This window comes from Marmota marmota, unplaced genomic scaffold (genome assembly GCF_001458135.2).
Source record: "Marmota marmota marmota unplaced genomic scaffold, marMar, whole genome shotgun sequence".
NCBI lineage: Eukaryota > Metazoa > Chordata > Mammalia > Rodentia > Sciuridae > Marmota > Marmota marmota.
In genome coordinates, this window is record NW_025999926.1 from 1,623,783 (window position 1) to 1,635,416 (window position 11,634).

Here is an 11,634-nt window from a genome sequence, read left to right on the forward strand (position 1 = left end):
ATAGGTGGATTTTGGGGCAACACCTTCCACCAAATACAGTAGGGACAGGGGTTGAATTTTTTCGTAAATATATTCCACCACTTTGGACTAGAATATGACATCATTTTATGTTTGAATTTAGTCTTTATTGCTTTCCAAATCCATTAACACCTAAAGAGGTTATCTCTCAGGCATAACCCACTCTTTCCTAAGCTATCAGCAAGGATGGGGAATGCTGCTGCAGTCTCCATCACATTCCATTATGACCAGGGGCTCCCCTGAATGAAACTTTCTAGCCGCAGGTGGTCCATTCCCACCTCTCTTGAGGGCTCCTCGCCCATCCTCTGCTCAGTCTGTGGAAGCAGCTGTGGGCTCGGGGTGCTGGAATCCAAGACTCCCATTGTACCATCTCTGGAGAGCACTGAGGCATCAGGCTGTGCCCTTGGTCAAGGTGCCGCCTCCCAGTGCCCAGCAGTACCCATGTTCGCATTTGTGAGGAAGGACGAGAAGAGCTTTCTGTCTCGTATGTGCCCTCTTGATCTGAGTCATCTTCAGAGTTAATCCTCTGTATGAGAGAAAGCGAGAGACACAGAAAGAGAGAGAGAGAGAGAGAGAGAGAGAGAGAGAGAGAGAGAGAGAGATTGGGGCTCTCCTCCAGACAGATCTCCAAGGAGTCAAGGGCTGTTGCTGTTGAACCATGGTCCTCAAAGTATGGTTCCCTAGACGTGCACCATCAGTCCACTGGAACTGATTAGAGAAGCAAAGACTTGGCCTTGCTTAGGCCCCTGGGTGAGAAATCTGCAGGGAGGCCCAGCAAGCACGTTTTAGGAGCCTCCCAGGATCCTGTGCTGCACACCGAGGCTTGAAACCACTAACGCACACAACACTCACCTGCTTCTATTCTGGACTCGGGTGTCGATTTTGTAGCCGTTGAAACCATTCCCATACAAGTCATGGTGCCAATCTTATTGTCTTCCTCTGACCTTTTCCCAGAAGAGGTCAGGGTTGGTAGAATCTATCTTCACTGAAAGCCCAATTGCTAAGTCTCGGGGCTCTGAAAGAAAGTTCCATCACCAACGCGTGCTTTAAAACCTGCTAGTAATAGGTTTTCCCATCTGCCATTTTATTCTGAAAAATGATGGCATGGATCCCTGGGTGAATCCTCTCTATCTGGAAGTACACTATAGACTAGGATTCTGGTATGAGCCTGCTCTATGCTTTTACTTTAAAGACTGAGAAGCCTCGTGCATTATATGTTTTAGAGTTCCCTGCCACAGACCCATAAATGAGACGGGCTTAGTTCTTTGATGTGAGTGTTTGATGTGCTGATCTCAGACAGCAAACTACTAGCAGTCTCCTTTCTGCGTGGGTAGCTACCGTCCTCTGCTGATGCTTCTGTTCATGCAGGAGAAGCTCATAGCGAGTCTCAGTTTAGAGTCTTCTTTTGATTTCTCCTTCCAGGGCACCTCAAAAAGAGAGTCAAAACCAGCAAATTTTGTATCATGGTTTAGATAGGAGGTGTTTCCCAGAAGCTTATGTCTGAGACAATGCGAGAAAGTTTAGAGGTGAAATGATTGGGTTATGAGGACTGTAACCTAACTAGCGAATTAATCCACTTGAATGGATTAATTGGGTCATAACTGTAGGCAGGTGAGGTGTGGCTGGAGGAGGTGAGTCATTGAGGATGCGCCTTTGAGATTCATATTTTGTCCCTGCTAATCAGAGCTCTGAGCTGCTTTTCCTCTCCCGTATTTCTGCCACGATGTTCTCATCTTGAACCCAGAGCAATGGATTGGCCATCTGTGGACTGAGACATCTGAAACCATAAGCCCCCAAATGAATTTTTCCTCCTCTAAGTGTTCTTTGGGTCAGAGTGGTGAAACAGCTAACTAAAGCATTTTGCAAGCAGGCTTCTCAGTGGGCACCTATGTTAGGAGGAGACTGACCAGAAGGTATCTCCAGGCCTTTGTCAACACTGAGCCAGGGACAGAGTGCTTGTTCCAAATGGGCACCAAGGTCTAGAAACTCCGTCAGAGCAGAGGCCTGCCATCTTCAGATGTTGCAGAGGCATCACAAGCACCCTGATAGGGTAACTCTGCACATAAGCAGTGGGGAACCCAGGTGAGTTTGCAGAAGGGTGAGAGTCAGAACCTTCTTGTGGACTGACTGAAAACTGACCACAGCTGGAGTGCCGCTGGCTAGCAGACCCTGGTAAGTTCCCTCCTCAGTCTCAGGCATGTGTCCCTGGGGCCTGCCCAATCCTGGTGGTTGAGAGAGCTTAGAGTTGCACATGATCCCTGGGTTTGGGGGTCGGGCCTGAGTGAGGTTAGCCCAGTTGACGTGTGGGATAGACCTCTGGTCTGTAGCCCCAAACCCTTTCTCCAGTGGGTTCAGAGTTCTGAATTTCCAGCCAGGTGGACTCTCCCAGGGAGGGCCCTTGGGGAGGTGAGGAGCTTTAGCATTCATGGCCCGTGGAGCACAGCTTTGGTTTTTACCTTGTTCCTCTGCTGTGGTGGCAGACAGCGCCTCAACTTCATGGCATCCTCCCACAGTACCATCCATTTTCTTCTCTTTCATCCAAAGGGATCGCCTAGGCAGGGAATATTCTGAGGGCCCTGCAGGAGGGATCTTGAAGCTGGATGCTCATCAAGGCCGCTGGGTAGGAGGATCCCCTCAGCAAAATGGGCTCGGGACACACTCTGGTGGTGTCAGTAGTGTTCTTCTTTTACTTGGCCTGGATTTCCCAGGAAGCCGAGAACCTGGCAGAAGCTCACAGGACACCCTCGGCTCTCACTAGGCCTTGCTCTAAAAAGAGAACCACCACGCATCAAAAAGGTGCTTCGTTTTTTACTTGTGACCTATGTTCCTGCAGCTTTGCAGAGTTCTGTCTCACCCTCGGCTCTCACTGCCCCCATTGGACACTCACTTCCCTTCTGCTTCATCCCCTCATCATGCACCCAAGTGGGACTCACATGACCACCTTGAGGTGTGGACACTTGAGACCAGTAAGCAGGGCTGCCTCCTCTGACTTGGCACCCCAGAGGCTGTCTGCCTGGCTCTGTCGGCTCTGCCTGGGTATGGCTGGCAGTGAGTCTTCTCTTTCAGTGCTACTTTCTCTGGGCCTCCTTTGTAGGATTTCAAGCTATTTTCTCCTCACATCTGCTCACAGACTTGCGCGTGGAGAGAGGCTCAGTAAACTGACATGGTGTATTCCCAGTTCAACTGCAAAACCTTTTCTCTCAATACCCCCAGTCCACCAGCTCAAGCATGGAGCTTACATCTATTCTCAGTCCTCTTCATGCACCTCAATCCAATCCTAAGGGAAAGTCCAGGCTACACATTGGCTTTTCTGGGGACATCGTTATTGTCCTTCTTAACTGTGTAGACATCCTGCATCTGGACGGCCCTTGATCCAGCTCTCTAAGCCATTTCTACAACAGGCAGCTCTGGATTCCACAGTCCTGGATTTTCCCCCGACATCTTACCGAATACCCCCAATATAAAGCAGGAGAAGAGAAAGCCCCCACTTTTTCCCAACATAACTGAGCATGGAGCTCGGGACGTTCAGGAGGGAAGACCCTGTGAGCTGGCTTCTGCATGGGTTCCTTCAGACAGAGCCAATCTGTCTACACTTTACAAATTAACCTTGATCTTGATTTAGTCTCTTTAGTTCAATTTTTGTGCAAAACGTAGATCTTTTTCCATGTTTCAAGTTTTATTTCTCTGTCTCTGTTGCTCTGTTGTGAACAAAGCTGTGTGTGTGTGTGTGTGTTTCTGTCACACAAACAATGGACACATGTTTCATAAAGGAGACAGGTGCTTAATCAAGTAGCCATATGGATAATTATGTCTTCCAGGCCAGGGTCATAGAGCTCTTGCTAAGATTCACAGGTGACTTGTGATAAGCCTTGATGTATGTCTGCCCTGTGAAAGCAACAGTGAGTGTGCCCTGTTGCTGTTCCCATCACTGAGGGCAGGAAAGGGGTTCTCGTGCCCTTATCAGAGCAGCTGTGTGTCTGTGTCTGCCAGATTAAATGGGAGTTTTTGTCAAATTAATTAACATGACTTAGAGACTGTGAGTTGACATGAAGCACATCTGTGGGAAAACCACTTTTTAGTGATAATTAAGTGAGAGGAATTTAACACATGACAAATTGGAGACAAAGGCCTTAGTGTTGTTAACACATGGCAGACCCCTGGGGGGGGGGGTCTTAAGCCCCAGCAGGGTGGAAAGCTGGAGGGAGATGTTTGAATGCCCTGGTGTGTTGTCATAATGTGATTTTCTGGTCACTACCTTAGCCATTCCGTGATGCTTGTCAGTATTTTCCAGTGTATTATAGGACTGATTTGTGTGTGTGCACATATATGCGTGTGAGTGTGTAATATTTAAAGCAAATAGATGGTCTTCTGTGAAATCTTACGTGAAGAGTCTCTCTCTATCAGAGCATAAGACAGAAGTGCTATGGGACCAGAGAAGGGAAGGAGGAGCTCATCTGCCCTGGACCTACCTGTACAGTAGTCTCTGAGACAAAAGAGGTGGAGTGTGTGTGTGCATGTGCATGTGTGTATGTATGTATGTGTGTGTGCATGTGTGTCTTTGTATGCATGTGTACACACACAATTCTAGAAAATTCTAGAAATTCTAATCCAATGATGTTAACTACAAATCTTAATGAAAACACCCACTTAGAGTGGTGTGACATCTTCCAGGGGATTTCTGCTTTGGAGCCTGATCAAGGGAATACTATGTACAGTCAAAATTACCAAGAGGGTCATTCACTTTTCTGGAAAATGGCAAAACGTGGGCTCGAATTTTAATTCTCTCCAGGTCTACAAAGGTGTTTTCTTCCCTCCTGTCTTTGAATGGAATGGTTTCTATCCTTGAATGTGTGGGTGTGTTTTAGAAGCCATGTTTAAAGAAAATCATCCATTTTAAAATCCAAGATTCACATATAACAGAAAGTATCTTCATTTCATTAAGACTCATGGGACCTGACAGAGGAGAGAAGGTAGCAGATTCTTGCTTTTCATGCTTTTTTCCTGGGCAGGATAGGGCAGCACAAATCTGCTTGGTAGCTCCCTTCTGCTCTGGGGTTTAGTTCCTTTATGGTTTTAGTTGAATTTGCAAGCTCTAAACCCATGAATGATTAATCTACTGTATCAGTCAGTGGCATGTTCTGGCCACTTTGAGGACTCTATTAATTGAATTTACTGTTTGCAAAAAATGATCAGGCCAACAAAAGTTCTATTCCACAGCTTCTGGGCATGAAATGAAAATTGGAAAACTCAAAGGAGAACTGATTTATAGCATCTTGTGTTCTGCTCCCAAATGTGCATAGCTCACACTGAGGAGGAAGTTCACAAACTAGAAAATAAAATTCTGACTCAATGCTTCTGAATAAAACATTTGTCCTATAGCCTTCAGGGGCAGTTCTGAATGTGCAACTCCATGTTTCCTGTCTTCTTTATTTATCACAGGATGTCATTGGGGGCCCCAGGATGCCAGGCAGTGGCACTTGGGAAGTTTACATTCCAACCGGCACACACTAAGAGGCTCCAAGTTGAGACTCAGAGGCGCCCTAACTGTGGATGATCTCTGTAGCCCCTTTGGCTTGATCATTACCTTATAATGTCTGATAAGGACATTATCAGAGAGTTGATCTTTGCAATTCAAGGCAGTCAAGGCATCGTCCTTCTTAATTTAATTGGCAATCACATCTAACAAACTCTCCTTCTGCTTCTCTGGTATCAAAGCAGAATGGAGCTGAGCTGGAGGGAAATGTCTGAATGCCCTGTCATTGTCCTGATGTGCATCCTCATGATGCGACTCTACATGAGCAGCTGTTTCCGTCAGCTTTTTCACTGCTATGACCAAAAGACCTTACAAGAGCAATTTTAGAGGAAGAAATTTTATTCAGGGGCTCATGGTTTCAGAGGTCTCAATCTATACCCAGCTGGCTCCATTCCTCAGGGCTCAAGGTGAGGCTGAACATCATGGTGAAAGTTGTGGCAGAGAGAAGCGACTCACATCATGATCAGGAAGCAGAGAGAGACTCCACTTGCAAGATACGAATATATATCCAAAGGCACGCCCCCGATGCCCCACCTCCTCCAGCCACACCCCACCTGCCTTCCCTTAACACCCAGTTAATCCCATCCAGGGATAACTTCACTGAATGGATTAAGGCTCTCGTAACCCAATCACTTCTTCTCTGACCCTTCTTGCATTGTCTCACACATGAGCTTTTGGGGGACATCTCACATCCAAACCATAACAGTATTCATTTTGGGTGCCTTGAAAATCTCACTTGCACAAAACATCTACCTGCAGAGGTATGGGAGGTAGAAGGGTCTTGGTCACTCTTTTGGAAATCAGGCCACCAACTTTCTGTCACTCATTTTAGATGAACTAAAACACTACCAACACTGCTTTCAACCTAAGTTGCTCACTGAGTTAGCTCCACTCCCTGAGCACTCTCATGGTCTCCCTAATCCTGACCTTTGCCTTGAAGTCCTCCTTCTTATCTGGACCAGCGCCTGACCTCACGCCATCCCTACCTGCACAGGGACTCTATCTCTCCTAGAGGAACTCCGTGCTCCTACTTCTGGTTACCAAGTTCCCATGATTCTATGGGGGCTATCATGTTTTCAACCCAGTGAATGTCACAGGAGTGAGACCAGGGGGAAGTAGGTGGTCTCCATCAACAAAAGCTGTTTGGTCAGCCACATCTCTCTCTAAACACACCCTGAGCAACTTGAGGTATTAATTTGGTTTTGAATATCTGTTCTTATTTGTCCCGACAGTTCCAGCAGGTCCCAGGTTCTGTAACTTCTCACCTTAATGGGAATGGAAGAGGAACATGGGAAGCCTCTGTTGGCCATGAGTCTCAGCCCCGAGGGAGCTGATGTGCTCAGGGTGTTCTGGTGGGGAGGGCTGAGGAGACATGAGTTGAGGAGCGAGGAACCTGGGAGACTCTTCAGCATTCACTGTGCTTTCAGCCCCTTCTGCATGGCTTAGGAGAGGGGATGAGATGGCAGAGATGCTGATGCTATGGGGGCTCAGGTGGTCAGGGCAATAAGAATGGCATTCTCAGGTGCAGCCGAGGTTAAAGTGCTCCACAAATATCACCACGAAATTAGGACTTCACTGACCACCAAAGGTTTTCCCAGTGTGGGTACCAGCAGCTACCAGGACAGACAGGAGGGTGGAAGACCCTTCTTTTTTTGCAGAGACCAAAGGAGCCTCTGAGATCCACTGGGTCTCCCTGCAAAAGCCGTGGGCACCACCCTGAGTGTTATGGAGGTGAAATTTTCTCATGAGACCTTAAGCCTTGGAAGAAAATCTAAGTGACAGAAATCTGAGTGAAGTGGTTGAGAATCAGATTGGCTCCCCATGTTGTTTTTTTTTTTTTTTTTAAGTCACCATAACGTCAGAGAGCCCACTTTAATCTCCTCATTTCTCAGTTTTCCTCCGAGCCTTAGTGCTAGGAATGTTTATCAGGTATTTTCTCTTTCTAAATCATAGTGGTGTCAAATTGCTCTCAGACTAGAAACAAAGCCAAAAAGTGAAGACCCAGGAAGGAATGGTTTAAAATAACCCAAAGCCTGCGGGATGTGGGAGCAACACAGTATGCAGCAGGCACAGAGGAAGCAGGAGTAAGAATTTTTTATTTTTCAATGAAAAATTTGATTCTAAAAGGGCCCTTGCTTAATCTGTAATTCTCTTAATAAATGCACACGTGGAGGAAAAAATGTTAAATGATGAGGTGATGGACCTTTGATAGAGCTTCTTATTTTCCAACAGGGTAAGAAGATGTGAAATGGGGGCAAGGAAAGACATGGGACATGCAGTTTCCAAAAGCAAACTGGGAAACAAAATTCCACTTGAATAAAAGAAAGTGAAAAACAGCACCTCATGTCCTCATGTCCCCAGTTTGAAAGAATCAACCAACTCATTATATTTAGTTAAAACACAGAGCTGGACAGTCTGCAAAGTGTAAACTCAAATTTGACTGGGGATGATTGACATAGGAGAAAAGAGACTTTGGTATGGAAATAAAATCTAGATATGAGGACAAGGGGGACTCTAGGCCTGAGGGGAGGGTGGAGTCAGCAGGTGAAATATCACTAAGGGGATGAGAGAGGGGGCTGGTTCAGCTTCAACAGATCTACCAGGGTCATTTTTTTCTGGATTTCATTTTTAAAATTTTTAAATTTGTTTTAATTATTTAAGCATGACAGTAGAGTACGTTTAGACACTTTGATATATTATATAGAGAGGGGATAGAACTCCTCATTTTTCTGAGTGTACATGTTGCAGGCTCATATTGGTCCTACAGTAATAATGTCTGTTCCATTCTACTGTCTTTCCTATCCCCACATCCCCTCTCCTCCCCTCCCTTCACTTCCCTCTACCTAATCTACGGTAACGCTATTCTCCTCTGGTGCCCCCATCACCACCTTATTGTGAATTAGCATCCGCATATTAGAGAAAACATTCAGCCTTTGGTTTTGTGGGATTGGTTTATTTTTCTTAGCATGATATTCTCCAACCATTTACTGGCAAACGCCTTAATTTCACTCTTCTTTAAAGCTGAGTGATATTCCATTGAGTATATATACCATATTCTCTTTATCAATTTATCTATTGAGGGACACCAAGGTTGGTTTCATATATAATAGTCCAGCTATTGTGAATTGAGCTACTATAAACATTGATGTGGCTCGTCACTCTAGTATGCTGATTTTAAGTCCTTTGGGTATAAACCAAGGAGTGGGATGGCTGGGTCCAATGTGGTTCCCAGGGTTCTTGCAGCACACAGGGCAGGGCATTGGAGTTCACCTGGGGAAAGTGGGCAATGAGGAGCTGGAGCTATGGTGGGTGGGGGAGCTCACCGTACTGACTGAGCAGGATTTTTTAGGGGCTGGGGTTGTGGCTCAGTGGTAGAGTGCTCACCTAGCACCTGTGAGGCACTGGGTTCAATCCTCAGCTCCACATAAAAATAAAATAAAGGTCATTGTGTCCTCCTGCAATTAAAACAAATATTTAAAAAGAAAAAAGATTATTTTTACTGCCACTGCATGAGTCAGGCCTGACAAGGAGAGACATCTGAGTGAAGGCCTACAGGGTGAGAGGAGTCTGACTCAGGAGGTGAAGGAGAGTTAAATACCCCACCTTTTCTATTTTCTATTTTGTTATTTATTTATTTATTTATTTTGGCATTTTGAATCGGTTATTCAAAGAAAATGCAGAGAAGGCTCTAAAGAGGTATCTGTTTGCAGAAGAACTTTATATTCCTCCATATTTGTGAAGTAAACAGCAGGTACAGGCAGAAGCATGTCTGTCTGACATCCCCACCTCTTTCCACCTTCAGGGGGATCCTCCTAAAAGAAGAAGAGATTGGGGGTCCCATGTCTGACTCAGACAGATGACCACAAGTGGCTGTGACCTGGGAGACTCTTCTGCAGCACAAGACCCTCCAGGCTTGCTGGGCACTTCCTCCCACAACCCTCCATAGACCGGGCCCCTCCCTGGCTCCCAGAAGCCTGAGCCCCTATATCTCTACACTCTGAAAGGGTCATCTATGGTGCCCCTCTATTTGGGGCATGTAATAAATTCTGTGTGGTCTTTCCCCTGTTACCTGTCTATTGCCAGAGTAAGATCAACATACTTTAGAGGAAAAGAGTAAATTTAAACTTTTCCAACTGAGGGAGACCTGGTCTATTTTACTTTTTTTTTTTTTTTGTAGACACCAGTCATCTTTAGCTCCTAGCCAGCCACTTTCCCTTATCTCTTTTTCCTCCTTTATTCCTTTGAAGACGATTTTAAGCATCATATAATTCTTCTGCAACTAGCTCAGTATGCCTCTCTTAAAGGCTTTTCTCCCTGAGCATAACCGTGGTATCATTATCATATATGAAGTTTAACTTAATATCATCAGATAACCTCCAGATCTTCAAATGTCTTAATGTCTCCTAAGTATTGTGATATTTTTCAAAAGTGTGTTTGTTTGAATCAGAATCAACATAAGCCATGCACATTTTGGTTGGTTAATCTGTCCCTCAAATCAGTTTTAAACTGAAGAATCCACCACATTTATCTCCCTATGTTATCTCATGTCTATTTTTCCTGGCCTTTCATAATAGACTGCACCCCTGGGTAAATTATTAGGGGTTGTTGAAGGATGAGGACCTGGATAATTGTGTTATTCCATGCACTAAAATTTGCCAATTACTTTCTGTACTGTCTATTCTATTTTTTTTTTATCAATTGTAAGTTGGATTTTAAAGGTTGATCATGCTCTGTTTCTTAAATACGTGAAATATGCATGAAATATGACTAAAGTCCACGGCCAACCCAGCTACAAAACAAAAAGAACACCAACCCCCCAAATCCACTGGGCCTAGACTCTGCACCGAAAAATGTATTTCCAGTGGGAGAGGCGGTGCACAGAAATCCTGACATTGTAAGTGGGCCCACTTGGTGCTTTGAACACAGCCCTCGCTGCTCTGCCATGGAGACTTATTTTAAAATGGACTTGTCTTCTTTTCCTCTTCTTCTTCTCCCCCTCCCTAACCTTGGGGTTGGGCAGGATTACCTTTGCTCATCCTAGGCTGAGTTATCTGTGTTTGAGCACACACACACCACAAGAACCAAGTAATTCAGACTCCAGGGATGCGGCCAGAAGATCTAAGAAATGGCCGTCTCCCGAATTAATAAATGAATCACTGTCCGCCTCCTTGAGGGAACACCTGGAATGAATCACTTCTTTAAGGGGTTCATTGAGGGAACACCTGGTTCCCCTTGATGGGCAGAATCACAGCCTCTGGGACAGGAGTCCCCTGTGTTTCTCCTTTCCTCACAGAGCAATAAAACTGCTTCCCCCTAAAAAGCCATATCCTTCTTATTGCATTGGTACTGGCGACAAGGATCAAGCTTTCAGTAACAATGTGGGAAGTGTAGAAAAGTTGGTTTTATTGATCTTCTCAAATCCCCACATGGGAACATGGATAGTAAAACTAAATGGGAAAATTAGATAGCAAAACCAAAAACGATGTTCAATATTTAGAACATAACCTGTGGACAAGGTAGTTGATACAATACGCCCAAAACCACTAACACTTACAGGACCTGTCTGTCAGGTGTGAGGTCCTGGGTTGGATCCTCAGCCCCACATAAACATAAATAAATATATTGTATCCATCTACAACTAAAAAATAAAATTTAAAAAACGCATGGGGTGTAATTTGCTCTAATTCAAAACCCACTATTTCTCCTTTCCTTCCCCCACTGTTTCCTAGTTTGAACTCACTGATTCTTTTCTCAGTCTTACCTGCCGTAAGCCCATCAAAGACATTCTTCAGTCTGTAAAAAAGAGTTCTTGACCTCTAACATTTTCTTTTGTGTATTCACGGGAATTCCATCTCTCTATGTTCTTTACCCATCCATTTTACTTATTTCCTTACTTTTTTCTTTAAAAGCCCTTAGATTCATAATCATGTTAATTCACAACTATCTGTCTGATGATTCTAAAATCTGCTGCATTTGAATCTGGGTTCTGATGCTTGTGTTCTCTCTCTCTCTCTCTCTCTCTCTCTCTCTCTCTCTCTATATATATATATATATATATATATATATATATATATATATATATA

At 44.7% G+C, this 11,634-nt stretch overlaps 1 long non-coding RNA gene across 1 annotated transcript in view; it reads right to left on the reverse strand.

The window, feature by feature from the left end:
• Nucleotides 1–3,247: 3,247 nt before the first annotated feature.
• LOC125615853 overlaps nucleotides 3,248–11,634 on the reverse strand; it is a 15,524-nt gene continuing 7,137 nt past the window's right edge. The window contains exon 3 of the long non-coding RNA XR_007346443.1: nucleotides 3,248–3,259. This is a non-coding gene — a long non-coding RNA (uncharacterized LOC125615853). The remainder of the gene's footprint in view (nucleotides 3,260–11,634) is intronic.